This window comes from Theropithecus gelada, chromosome 18 (genome assembly GCF_003255815.1).
Source record: "Theropithecus gelada isolate Dixy chromosome 18, Tgel_1.0, whole genome shotgun sequence".
NCBI lineage: Eukaryota > Metazoa > Chordata > Mammalia > Primates > Cercopithecidae > Theropithecus > Theropithecus gelada.
Genome location: NC_037686.1, coordinates 48109077 through 48123562, shown reverse-complemented (window position 1 = coordinate 48123562; position 14486 = coordinate 48109077). Strand labels below are relative to the sequence as shown.

Sequence of the window (14486 nt, the reverse complement as noted above, 5' to 3'; positions counted from 1 at the left end):
TAGACACACTAGAAGCTTTGAGGAGTGTGTGTGTGTGTCTTTGTGTGTCTATGTTTGTATATGTTTGTATGTTAGTATGATATATATAGAAGTACGTATTTATTTTATAAAATACTGGTAGTATTTAATTTACTTTGTGTATTGTCTTTAGGGGCGAGGGTGTTGAAATATTTTTCTGGGTTAGAAAAGTGTTTATATTTACATGCAAGGCTGCTCTAATATCAAGCACCATATTTAAACATCACAAATATACACTAAGCAAGGGACAGATGCACAAGGAATTTCAGTGGAGTTTTTCTAAATGGCAAATAATTAGAGGGGAACAGATGCCTATGGGCAGCAAAGGATGAAATGAGGTACCAAGAATTTTAAAAGGGAGATGGAAATACAAATGTAGAATGCAGTTGCTCTCAAGGATGTTTAAGCCTAGAGGGGGTGCTTGCCCAAAGTTCACTCTTTTTTTGGGCATTGACTTAAATTTGGTTCTCTCTTTACCTGTCTTCCCCAAAGAAGTAGATGATACTAATCATTCCAAAGTGGAACAGATTTTCTTTCGAACCTCAGTTTTGGATGATCTGTGGCTGCATCTCTTTCTTCTGCCTCCCTAGGGTCTTGTCCTTTTATAGGACTGCCAGGATATGACATTTCACAATCATGTCAGTTCTCACTTATTTATTATTTATACCCCATATCCTTCCAAAAGGGTTTTTAGGTAGCCTACCAATAAAAGATATGTACGAAAATATGTGTGTGTGTGTGTGTGTGTATGTGTGTGTGTGTATATATATATATATATATATTTTTTTTTTCTCCTTGGTGTCTGTTTTAGGATGGACATGTCCCTTCTTTAAAGTCTGCTGTAAAATGGGTTGTATTCATCTCAGAACTATTCTTTGTAGTCTTGATGTGGAAAAGGAAACAAATCTCCAAGAATAAAGTAGAGCACTAGGCATTTCCCATCTTCCTGTAGAGTGATAGTTTAAACAGCAGGGGCACTGAGCAGAGCGATTCAGCAACCCAGCAAAGCTGAGCTGTAGCACCTGATCATTATCCTTCAGGTTTTAAGATTTACCTGTTGTGCTCATTGTAACAAAAGAAATGAAATCTCTGTAATTATATTGGAAGGGGGAGGAGATCGTGTTTTAGTTCCTTTGATCTTGAGCTAGAATAGGCTCTGCTTTTGGAAATTTAATTTGAAAGAGCCCAACGTACACATCTGCTTTTTGTACTGCAATTTCTGTTGAGCTTGAAAATAGAAATTTATTAATGCAAATGTGTAGAGTCTGTTTCTTGAGGAAAAGATATACACATTCAGAACACAAGGTGATCCTTTCCTACATAGCTATGGAAGACGTTAATATGTTTTCTGTTTTTTTTTTTTTTCCTTGACTTCAGATATGAGGTTCCTTGCTAACAAGGACTAAGCATAAAAATTATAGGATCCACTGGGGAACGGAAAGATTCATTCAATACTTAGAAGTTTCCAAAAGACAAATTCATTGGTGAAGAGATAGGGGAAGCATGCTGAATCCTCAAAAGAAAAAAAAAGCCAAAAACAAGTGCATCATCAAACCATTTTGAGAACATGTTTGAGTTGATGGTAGGGCCCATGCTAAGAGACAAAGCTTTCATTTCGACGAATCCAATCTGCCTAGTGTTCTGTAAAATTGCCTTTGCCTGTAAATGGAATGGCATGCAGATTTTAGGTAGGACACTTTCTCACCCAACTTAGCCTGTACTCTATTTCAATTTTTCTACCATTACATGAAGCTTCACATAAATGACAATTTGACTTAATCCTTAAAGTGGCTGGATTGTGTGATCTATTTTGATTAAACTTTTTGTTGTTCTTAGTGTAAATTTTCAGTAATGCCTAAAATGTCATGAGCATTTTGGGACATAAATCCTTTAAGCTATTTTGTGGCCATGTAGTTGTTCTTTGGAGGGTTTGAGTGCTTTCCTAACCTCCTTCTCATCTCCAAATAGGCAAAATAAATTCTAAATTGTCGAGAGCATTCAATCACTCTTCGAATGAGCAGTCATCTCCTAAAGCTGCGGAAAGTGTCCATTTTCAGTATTTTGAGTACATAGAGCTGATCATTTTATAATATTTATACTGTATCAAAAGATCTCAAAAACTGTTATAAATTACCTAGACTTAAGAAAGAAGACATGATTAAATAATTCATTGGATCAATACAACCAATTTATTTTTTTCTGATGTGGTGTGATGAGGTTTTTTTTTTCAAATGGAGTAGGTGGGCCTCAGTGCTGTGTATTGTCATTCTGATTCTATTGGTTACTGTCTTTCTCCGCTCCCCCCCTCAGTTGTTGTTTGGTATTTTTGTGTTTGTTTTGTTTTAAAGAAAGGAAAGCTGAAAGCCATAGAAAGTTAGGCTGTGAATTAGGAATTCTGAGTTTAAAGCAGGAAGCCTGTCCCTAACTTTGTGTTTAAGTTGGTGTTTCAGTTATGTTGCCAGTGTAAGCTTGTGACCCTTGCAAACGTACAATTTCATTTGGGTTCAGTGATTCCTGGATGAGTTTGTGATATAGGATGCCAAAGGCTGTGGAATTTATTTAAGACACAAAATCTTGAGACAGAGCTGGTTCCTTGGAAGCTTCTGGGTAACTAGAGTCTCATTTTAACTAATTTGGAGGGGGCTAAGAAAAGTCTTCCTACCCACTTCCAATTAATTAATTTCTAACATTTCCATCTAATCATGACTTTGTCGAGTGACACACATCTTTTTTCCTCACAGGCAAGAAACTCACAAACAAAATTTCTATTTCTAATGGCAGACAGTTGGGGTGCCGCAGCCAAGCAGTCACCCTTAAAAATTAATGAGCGTAATGATGGTTAGAGAAGCGATTCTGATGGTGGTTAGGGAGGGAGGGGCCATGGGGATGGCAGAAGGAGGAAGACTGGACTCCTCATAAGTGACAATGATGTGAGCCCTTGTCCTCATCTCCCCTCCCATCCCCCCTTCCCCCCAGTCACCACCCCTTCCATCCTCCTCTCTTTACAGGAGCCAAAGCAGATAGAAAGACAGGGCGATTATGAAGACGTCAGTTGGAGTGTAGGCAGGCGAGAGGGGCGCAGTGCCCCAGATGAGGTCCGGGGGGAGCTGAGGAGGGTCACTCATGGACGACTGTGTGTGTGTGTCTGACAGACTGTGAAATGGTGCGTTGTTGCACGGCTGCGCTGCACCTGGGCCCTTCATCTGTGATTGATTGGTTTGGTCATGTGTAATGGTCCCATCTGCTCTGTGTTGTTTTTCTTTTTTTACTTATAAACACCGTTCCCAGAGGCTGAGAGAGGATGAGCTATGTTTTGTCATCTTCACTTACACTTTAGCTCAAAAAAGTGGTCAAGTAGGTAAGCTCTAAAGTCTATCCAAGTAATGTAGTAGGAAAGTACAGTTTTTCCCCTTTGCTTGATTTTGTTTGTGTGTGTGTGTGCGCGCGCGTGCCTCTCCTGCGCACGCGTGTGTGCGTGGAGTTTTAATGCTGCCTGTTAATATCTGAATAGTTCGTGAACCACGGAAGACCAAAATATCACAGAAATGATTTGCACAACTCTGTGTATTGTGACTCTTACTGCAGTGAGGAGTTTTTTTTGTAACGGAGCCAATACTTAATTAAAACCGCTGACATCATGGTGTTATAATTAAGCGTGGCATTAATTAAGCTGGAATAATGATTTTTTTTTTTTATTAAGAACTGCTTCTATTGTATAAGACCGTTATCGGCTAAAAACAAAATAATTTTAAGGCAAAAATAAATTTGCTTTAACCTAGCCCTTTTCACCTTCCCCCAAAGTCCGGCCTCAGGACTGTCATCATCAGGGCTCTGAGTCTGTGCGTGTGTGTGCGCGCGCGCGCGCGCGTGTGTGTGTGTGTTTGGTGGTGTTGGGATGGGGGAGAGTGGAAGTGAAATTTGTTTTTTTTCACCCAAAAATGCTGATCGGCTCCTGGCATTCTGATGGCTAATTATGCATCGGAGAGCTTCGACAGCTGCATTCATCATCATAAAATGTAATAATTAATGACATTCCAACAAAGAAAAATATGCAAATGAGGACTCATTAGCATTTTCATATTCAGCTTTGATAATGCTTTTGCTGACAAGGTTGTAATTAATGAAAATTCATGTCGCAGTCAGGAGATTGGATCGGTTTCATTCCGCTCACAATTCCCAAATGCTTGCATTATGGAAAATCGGCGGCTCTGCCAACTTTTCAGGGAAGAAAAAAACACACACACACACTAAAAGCACCAGATGCAAATTAATGGTAGGGAGTCTTTAACTCTTTAAACCACCCCCCTAAATTTCCATCATAGGAAACATGTGATGAGTGTTAGCCTAAGAACTAGATTCTCTCTTTTTTTTTTTTTTAATAATAGGAAAGTACTTTTATTTGTGACCCAAGTATGAGAATTTCTGGCAAACTTTTTTTTTAATATTTAAAAAAACCCCAAACCCTCCACCTTTTCCCTTCTTTCCTTTTCCCTTTCAAGACTATTTAAATGTACATAGTAAAACATGTTAGGACAGCCAAGCCCCAGCATGTTGTGTTCTGTCCTCTGGCTGGCAGATTCACGCCACAACAGTTTATTCATCCACATGCTTTTTGGCGACTGTTCGTCACGTATTTGGGCTTAGATCTTCTGGTGCCTCCCTCGGCGTGCTACCCATAAGGTCGAAAGAAAAGCAAGTATTCGATTTCTCTATTCAGGGTGGGTTTTTTTTTTTTTTTTTTTTTTTTTTTTGATGATAGTGGGTTTTTGTGTGTGTGTGTGTGCTTTTTCTTTTTAATCTATTCCCTTTGTGGTTTAGTGTCAGAGTTTGAGAATGTGCCCATAATTCTCTCACTCAACACTTCTGGTTTAGTGTTGTTCTTCAAATGTAATTTTAGGAGACACTCTACAATCAAAATGGAAACCCAGAAACCCCACACCAGAGATATCGACAAATATTTCACACAGAGAGCTATTAATTTATGAAAGCATCTGTGTGTTGCTTTCAAAATGTGGAACTTTAGGTTGGCAGATAAACACTTGATACCGACCTGGTACCATGTTTGACAGACAAGCCTGAAGTTAAACTGAAAGTTCTATCTGGCCCTCAAGGTTAGAAAGAAAAACTTAGAGTTCTGACTTCATTTTCTATTTGATATTTAGGTTAAAAAATGATGATTATTAAAACAGGTCTTTTTGCTGAGGCAGGTGTTTTAATAAAAGGTTTGTATAATGATTAAGAAAAAGGGAAAATAGAAGTGTATTTCTTTACAAATTATAACGTTTATAGGCATTTTCACTCTCAGATGAATAAAATGACTTCTGGGAGTTCCTAAGATGCAGTTTCCTGTTTATTTAAAGTTAAATTGTAATTCCCAAAGTTGCTAGCCCAACATAAAGAAAGATTATAAATACGCCTTGTCAAGGGAAGAGAGAAACTTTGATATTGGGGCCTTATTTTTTAGAGTATTTCAGTAAAACAGAAAGAATCATCAATTATGTAATGAAAAATTTAAAATAAATCTCTTTTCCCTTTTATGTGATTAAGAATGACTAGGTTTTCACTCCTTATTAAACTCTTGGAGCTCCAAGAAACAGAATTTTATTTCAATCCCTTGCTTCTTCCAACTTTTATTTTGTCACAGTTTCTACATGAACATGTGTGTGTGTGTACACAGGCATGTGTGTAAATGTGTGTGTGTCCATGTCTGAAAATTATGGTGGCTCTGTCCTCTCTCCTATAAAATCTGTTGTGGTAAAATAGCAGGCAAAAGAGGGTTTTACTTTTTTTTTCCTTTTAGTTTATTTCTTTTTTCTGTGTGGGCAAACTGCCCATCCAGATGGTAGAATTTCACCTGTAAGCAATCTGAAACGATAGGTTAATTCTGACATTTTATAGAGCTTTTTTATTTTCTTTTCACACAGTACAACTAAGTGCAGAATAACTGCTCAAGATAATGTCTCTTTTTTTTTTTCTTTTAAAGCGCTTCCTGCTGTGATTGGTTCTTTTTCCCCCCAAATCTGAATTTGGGGCTCATTTAAAATCTGTGGCTTTAGGCACTTTGCTGTTATTGTCAAAACCACATCTGATGAAATCTTTGACCAACTTCTAATATGTGTAAATGAGGAAGTGATGGCAGAAGTGAAAAAGCAGGTTAGTCGCCGAGAAGCAGATCCTTGTAATTTTATAATGCTGAATGTTCCACTTTGATAAATTCACTGTTAGTTTTCTCCTCCCACTAAATGCCTGGCGTGGTATTAGCCACCAGAATCCTGGGACTTGCTTTTATTGTCAATGTGGTTAGCCTCTGGTGGCTTATGTGACGGAGTAAACCAGAGAAAAACTTCATGGTGATTCGTTGTCCTGTGATCAAGGAATCCCATTATTTCCAAAAGCAGGTTTAGAAGATGTTTTTGGAGTAGTGTGTGAAAGGGAAAGGGAATATTGGAGATTGTTTTTACGCATAATAATTGCAATCATGCTGTGTTGACAAGTTAGTTTTGAATGTGCCACCTTCTTGTTTTTATTTCTAGAAAACCTTCATTTTCATGAATTATTTCTTGAGCTGATGATAAAGATGACTTTAGAGACATCTTCTGCACTGGCGTATTCCTTTAGGGGAACATTTTTGAAAGTGTTGTCCTTTATTGTACCTGTAAGGCTTTTTGGGACCTTTGTCATGGCATTGTTTGTTGCTTTTTCCATTTCCTGTTTTGCACATGTTAATTCTTGTGGGCATTTTCTTCTTAAAGTGATGGGATTTTCACTGTCCAGCAGCAAACTACATTTACTGGAGTTATTGAACTCTGAAATAGGAATCCTGTGGGTGATCAGTTTTACCTTCCCTAGAAGATACTGCTTCAGTCAATGAGAATTACAACCCCATGACTGATAATTTTAAAGGAGGGGTTCCACTAAGACACCCAGAGGTTGTGTTTCAGGTGTTGCAACAAAATCAACATTTGTTTGTGGGCAGCGAAGCCAGTGTTCCTGCCAGTATTCCCGTTCAGTCGCTTCTCATATTCCCCTTGCAAACTTTCCCATTGGTTGGGGTCTGTGGAGAGATTTCAGTGGCTGGCTGGTGGAAATGTTTGGGAGAACATTTGCGTATCAAAGCAACCTAAATATTTGCAAAAATGTTTGCTTGAGAAAAAAGAATCCACTTAGGATTAGGAAGTAACTGCTTAAACATTTTTAAAGCATTTGTGATTTCCCTAAGTATATTACTCATGAGCCACTGCCTAACTTGAATTTCAGGGGTCGCTCTGGAATCTACATCTTTAAAAACTCTATAAGATAATAAAGGTTTTGCTTTACGATTAAGATCTGTATCCATATATTAAAATGAAAAAACACTTGACAAGACAAAATATATTTAAGAATTGTTTATCATTTAGTGAATCTGCAAAACAAAAGATGTAAAGAAAGGGCCTCATGAAATGGTTGGATGTTGAATAGCTCTAACATCATTCTTACCCTCTACTATAGGTTTCTTGTTGATAAAACCCAATAGTATCGCTATGATACGACATTCCTTCTGTTGGATTCCATAAACTTTCTTACCGTGGTAATGATTTGAATGTCAGATCTTACTTTTTTTTTTTTTCTTGCTAAAGAGTTTAGGCATTTTCTGTCCACATTATTAAAGTTTTAACTACATTTTACTGATGGTTTGGAAACAGTATGTGTAAAACTCAGTGTAGGCCAAATTTTCCAGTTTGTTAACAAGGTAGGAGTTGAGCATTGACAATTACTGTACTTAAAAGCCCCTCGGATCAGGTGTTATTTTACCATCTGGACATTTTAATTAGTAATAAAAGTGTGGACCTGGATACACAGAAATAGGATCTACAGTACACAATGGCCCAATGCACTCTGTTGGTGCTGAGGTATATGTGGCTACATTTTATAAACCTGTACGTATGTTTGTGTGTGTGTGGGCAAGTGTAATTATGTGCCAGGTGTGTCCTTTTTCAACCTGGGCACTAACACACACCAAAACATTTGACTACTTTTCTTGGATAAAAAGTAAAAATGCATATTCTATGAACTTACATGTAAGTAAAACTGCATCTTTTTAATGGCCCTGCTTCCTCACGTATGGCATGATAAAATATAATGCTGACATTTAGGTAGGCCTGGGCAAAAGATGGGACTCTTCTCTTTCATAGCTGTGTACTCTAAGGCAAATAAATGAACCACCAACTATCCCTTTTTTCTCACATCCAGAATGAAAGTATAAATGATAATTGTTATATCTACCTAACAGGATTATGAGGAAGCTCATTTGAGCATGTATGTTGAAAAGCACTTAATAAAATATAAGGCATCATAACAGTTCTTAACAATTGATTGTTAATACAGGATGCAAACGACCAATTCATATCCCACATACCATCTTTTATAATTCAGTAAATCATCTCATATTTAAAAATAAGGGAGATGCAAATATAACATTACATTAGATTATTAACAAATGATAACTTTAAGACCACCAGAAAAAAATGTGTTCATAAGTTTCAACATAAAACAAAATGACTCATTCTTATAAAGTATATATAGGCTCATTGAAACAATGTTATCCTTAATTAAGGCAGGAGCGGGTGCATTTGAGGGAAATAGTGACCCTCTGGAGAAATAGAGAGTGAAAATAGTTTAGGGAAACGAGTCTTAACATTTTCTCTTTTGGAAAAATGCGTGCATGTTTCTCTTAATCATTATGAATTTCATGTTTGCAAACCAGTGTGAATTCCTTAACAATAATCATTATTGTTTAGAATCTCCCTATTACTACACACACACACACACACACACACACAAAATTTGCTCAAGAAAATCATCCTCAGGAAGTAAAGGAGTTGATAAAATTACCATTGGAGCAGATGAGTTTGGATACTTCTACTGAAAGCTGTTTCAGTTTTTATTATAGGTACAGATCTCCCCTGAGAATTCTTTGAGAGAGATAAAAACATTCGTTTTTAATTTAAAAGAAGGGTAACATGCTGTAGCATACTATTAACTATTTCAATGATTTTATCAATTTTATCTTCCCCTGCCTTAATGTAATAAATGCATATCTTGATTCAGTACCAATCTTTACATTACATTGTCCCTAATGACAAATATTATTTTAGGCAACTTAGTTTTAATCATCAGAGTGTCTTAGGGAGCTTATAAAACTTGTCTCTGGGACATGGTATTAGCAGGATGTACAGAGTTCCTTTTTGGTGCCATGCTAGGAGGAGATAAATTCAACAGAGTCAGTCCAGCCCATTCATTCATTTGATAGATAATAAGTAAACCACAGAAGAAACAGGAATATGTCAGTTCTTTTAAGATTTTTTAGACTTAATATTGAAAACTGGTTTCACTTAATGTTCTATCAGTTTCATTTAAATGCCCCAATCCAATGATCACTTTCATTTACATATCCTAATCTAGTGAGCAGATAGGGCTTACATAGTATTTGTCTTGAAGACATTTTAAAAATGCAGCTACAGGTCCTCTTCTTTGAAACTCCATTTGGTAAAAATGGCCATGTCTACCTTCACCTATAGATAGATTTAAGGGCCCACAGTAATGGGATGAGAAAAGAATTTGTGATGCTTCTTGAAAAATGGTCTCATCAAAGGAATTCAGTTGAAAATGTGGGGGACTGCATTTAAACTTTGATATAACAAAATAAGTAATTCAAAGTAAAGTCTGTAGCCAAACTCCTTAATTGTGATGCATTTGCTGAGTTCCCCTCTTCCATCGTCGGGCCTGCTCTGATGCCATATGGCCTACCATGGAACATTTAACTTGTCAGATATAATGGATTGTCCTGGAAGCAGATTTTTGCTTTGAGCACTCGGCTCCTTTCTTGCATTTCACTCTCAGCTCCAGGCTGCGAGATGAAGGATTGTGGTAGAAATGCAAAGAAGAGACACACAGTTGATTCCCCTTAAGAGAGTGACCTATATGCCACAAAATTTTACCCACGTAAAGAGGCATTATCCCCGTCACTGGCCTTAGCAGACTGCATGTCAAAATCATTTAAATTTCCCTGGACTTAACAGATTGTGCAAACATTTCAGAACTGAAAGCTTAGGCAGAAATGGTGTTAGCCACATTGGCCAAAGGAGGCATATTATTTATTGTGACCTGTGTGTAACATAGGCCACCTGGGTTTCAGAGTCTATAAATTAAGTTCTCTCAAGTTTATGAAGAATGCTAAAATATAGATAGATAGATAGATAGATAGATAGATAGATAGATAGATAGATATGTTACTTGGCTTTTTTGTTTTTGTTTGGTGAATAGAGAGGTGAGGTTGAAATAATCATTTAGGAATTGCTTCTTAGCTTTTTGGCTAAGATCAAGCTTTTTGGCTAAGATCATTTAGGTAGAGGGACAGTGGCAGCTAATTATCCTATCAGGCTTTCTAGCTTAAAACTTAGGGGCAGGCCTTCCATTCATTCTAACCTATTTGAAATTAGAGATCGAATATGTTGTGGATTATTTAATTGTTATCTGTAAAAGTAAATAATATAGTCTTTGTTGTTCATTTTAATTTGGTGCTTTTATGAACTATTTTTTTTCAATTTGTGCTATTGTTTCAACAAGCTTGGAAAGTAGTAGGAACAATTTGAGACTTTTGCATTTACAGGAAAACTTTAAAACAATAAACAGTGCCCTACCTGTATGTATGTGCACATACATAGCTGTGGGGTACTCTTCTGGTATAACTACTGTAACCCCAAAGCAAATACTGTGATATAGAGACACAGAATAGACAATTTGCAAGTAATCAATCAAACACAAACCAGTGGGAAAATAAGGAACTTACATATCTCAATTTATCCATTAAATGCTACATATTTGATTGCTGTAGGGTTACAAAAGGTAATTCATAGATTTGTATAAGACACACAGAAATATACACACACTAAAAGAGACTTTGCTAAGGGTAATTCAGTATACTCACAAAAATATGTGTTATGTTAGAAATTTAATATTTAATTTACTTCCATAAATTCATGCATTACAAATAAGTCCTCATATAGGTCAGATGGGGCAATAAAAACTACTGTGACCTTGAAAACTGACAGAAGCTCACTTCTGTACAAATCTTTCTAATGAACAACTTTCCATGGAGCAGCTAAGAAACCTCTGTTAAAGTCAGTATTTAATACTACAGTGTACTTGTGTATATTTCTTACTGATCCTAAATTGAGCACATTAGTTTTATCAATGCCACTGATTGGCCAACTGTACCCCTCCTCCCCCGTACAGATTTGGTGAGACTTAGTACTAAATAAGTTTGGGGAGTGCCAGGCCATAGCCGGCTCTTGTTGGGGCATGTGCGCCCTCTGCTGGCTCCTCAGATAGGAACTGACTGGTGTGTGAGGTTCTTTACTTTTCAAGGTTGTTTTTTTTTTGTTTTTTGTTTTGTTTCATTTTATTTTTATATAACTGATCAGATATTTACCATGATTATAAAGTTGTAGCTTAATACTGAGCATGGCAGTTAATTTGTTTTTATTTGGAAATAAAGGTGAGGTTTTGTTTTGAGTGTGTTTTTGCTCAATAGATAGTCCTGATAGTTCAAATAACATGCAACGTTTGTAATAGTCTTGAGTTTTTGAAGTGGTTGCTTGCATATCACGATTAAACATATTTTCATTGCTTTCATATTCCCCTTGGCTTGATTATATTTGAGAAGTATTCTTGTTGGACTAAGTTGGGAACAGAAATTAAAAGGGGATAGATAAGCCATTGAAATTTTGAAATGTGACTATTTGTTTGTAATGGATGTGGTCGGTAATCCCTAGTAGAAAAATTCCTGTTTTGGTTGGTCGATAGTTTTCACTTGCTTCGCCAAGGAAAATGTGAGTACGTTTACATCATGATGCTTTATAAAGGCATTTTTGGTTTCCTTGCAAACCAGATTAAGCTATGCTCACTGGCAGACATTGAGAATGGCAGTTTGAGTAAAATCTTTTTTGTTTTGTTTTGCTTTTGCAGTTGTTGTTTGTAGAGTATGAGATGTTAAAGGAACAAATCACTGATGGCCTCTTTACTCCCAGGACACAGGAATAAACTATACAGGGCAATTACAGAGGAAGAATGCCAGCCCCTCTGCCATCGCCTGGGTGGAGAGCATCCTCGCGTCCTGGTAGTGATGGCCAGGGCTCTGGGTAACGAGTATGTCTTTTAAAAATGGCAACAATTAGGCTGGGTGCGGTGGCTCACGCCTGTAATCCCAGCACTTCGGGAGGCCGACGCTGGCGGATCACGAGGTCAGGAGATCGAGACCATCCTGGCTAACACGTGAAACCCCGTTTCTACTAAAAGTGCAAAAATTAGCCAGGCGCGGTGGCGGGCACCTGTAGTCCCAGCTACTAAGGAGGCTGAGGCAGGAGAATGGTGTGAACCCGGGAGGCGGAGCTTGCAGTGAGCCGAGATTGCACCACTATACTCCAGCCTGGGCCATAGAGCGAGACTCCGTCCCAAAAACAAAAAACAAAAATGGCACCAATTTTTGTTGACAAGGTTCCATCAAAGTCTTTATAATAATTTAATTTGTGTAGGTGATTTCTGTGTATCTCTGAAATTAAATGACTTGATTGAGTCAGTTTGGTATTTGTTGTACAGAGAAGGCAGTTTAGATTTTTATAGTTCTTTTGTCTTATACTGCAAATTTCTCTAATTTGTAAGCAAAAGCCATAAAAACTTCCAAACCAGCCATGGAGTGAACAGAGAACTTAGAGCTGTGGAAGGGCAGAAGTGTCATCTACAGGTTTTTTTTTTTTTATTTTTTCTTCCAGTTTTTCCTCTTTCTAATTTTAGGTTCCAGTTACCTTAAAATTTGTTTTGGATAAATTATATAAACTTTTACTTATTAGTATTTACTTATTTTGATTTAACATTGTCAAATAACTAAGAATTGCATTCTAACAAATATTAAGTCCTTATTACCTCTGTTGGCATGTCAACTTGCATGAAATCTCACTTACACGTCTCTCCTGTTACCACCTTGTCTTCAATGAGGTTGTATTGGATGCTCTTTCTTGGTGCTTCTCTGGGTTCCCATTATATCCTTACTGATGGATAGCATTGTGTTACTCCTGGTATTTTAGTCATCTAAACTCTTACCTCCTTGAGAATAATGCCCATTGTTGACTCTCTTGCATCCAGCACATGGTACACAGAAAGCACCCAACAAATATGAATTTCCCTATATTATGTTTTTTAGGCCTCATTCACCACTATTCAGATGACAGTTTTTGCAAGTTTCAGGATTAAAAATTGTAGTCTGTAAACATATTATATGTAATGCATTTTATTTTCTTGCATACTTTTTATAGGATGAGATCATTCTTCTGGCTACTCCTTGTCTGCTTTCTCTTTTCTCTTTCTCCTCCCTCTCATCCTTCCCTCTGCCTCTCCTCTTCCTTCCTGTCCTCCCCACCTTCCTCTCTTGATTGAGTCATGCTCCTAGATTCGGTCATTGGGAGGCTTCTCTTAAACATCTTAGCGTGGGACCATTCGTCTACCAACCTTCCCCTTCCTTAAGCAATAATTAGTGCTGCAGGCTGGTTGGACTCTGGAGAGTGTGGCCCTGCGTATCTGGCAGTTTGGTTATTATTATGGGCCCATTCTCTTGAAGTTGATCTTGAAGAGCAGGCTTGGCTGGAAAACATCATTCTTCTATAAATATAATGGTTAGCAATCTTCCTACTCTTTGTCTTCCTTGGAATGCGTTTTGAATTCTGGGCTGTTCCTCCCACTCCCCTCCAGGTTCTCTCAGTAGTTCATGTTTAGGGGATATAGGTCAATTGTATTCAGTGCTAAGGCTAGAGAAATGGTCATTTAACATATTACAGATAGCTATACAAATGGCAGCTGGATTATCTTCGGTCTGGGGTTAAAAATGTCATTTATATATGTGTGTATATATGTATGTATTATATCTGTCTATATACCATATATAACATTGTCATGCCCCCCCATTCTTTTGATGTAGTTTTGATATCATATCCAATGTGTGTGGTTTAAGAGATGAACACTGTTACATTCGTGTTCATTGTAAACTTAGCTTGAAAATTAAGGCTATCACCTATGTACCATGGTCCTTAAATACGCAATTTTTCTGTATAGACAACTAAGTGCCTATGTAGACTACTCTATAACAAATAAAGTACTAAACCTTTTCCTCTCTTTTCCATCCCACTGTGGCTTATTTAGAGTTTTATCATTTTTATCTTCTACATTTACTGTTGCTAAGACTCTAGTGGAACATTCAGTTAAATGAGCAGCAAATAATTTATGATTAAAAGTGATATGTGTGGTGAAATGTGGCTGCTGATTTCCTTCAGATTTGCCAATAAATTCCAAAATATTTAGCCAGGCAACAAAGTCTTGCCCAGATGATGTTGTCTTTATTATGTTCGGCCAGAAATGTCACCCATCTCCTCCAATGAAAG

At 37.2% G+C, this 14486-nt stretch overlaps 1 protein-coding gene across 7 annotated transcripts in view; it reads left to right on the top strand.

The window, feature by feature from the left end:
• The window catches only part of TCF4 (transcription factor 4), a 416095-nt gene that overhangs the window by 213128 nt on the left and 188481 nt on the right, over window positions 1-14486 (top strand). The window contains exon 1 of one of the 7 annotated variants that reach the window (XM_025365674.1): window positions 4400-4710. The exons of the other annotated variants lie outside the window; for them this stretch is intronic. The gene's annotated coding sequence lies outside the window, so the exon portion shown is untranslated. Of the gene's footprint in view, window positions 1-4399; window positions 4711-14486 lie in introns of those variants that run through there. 7 annotated transcript variants of the gene reach the window in all.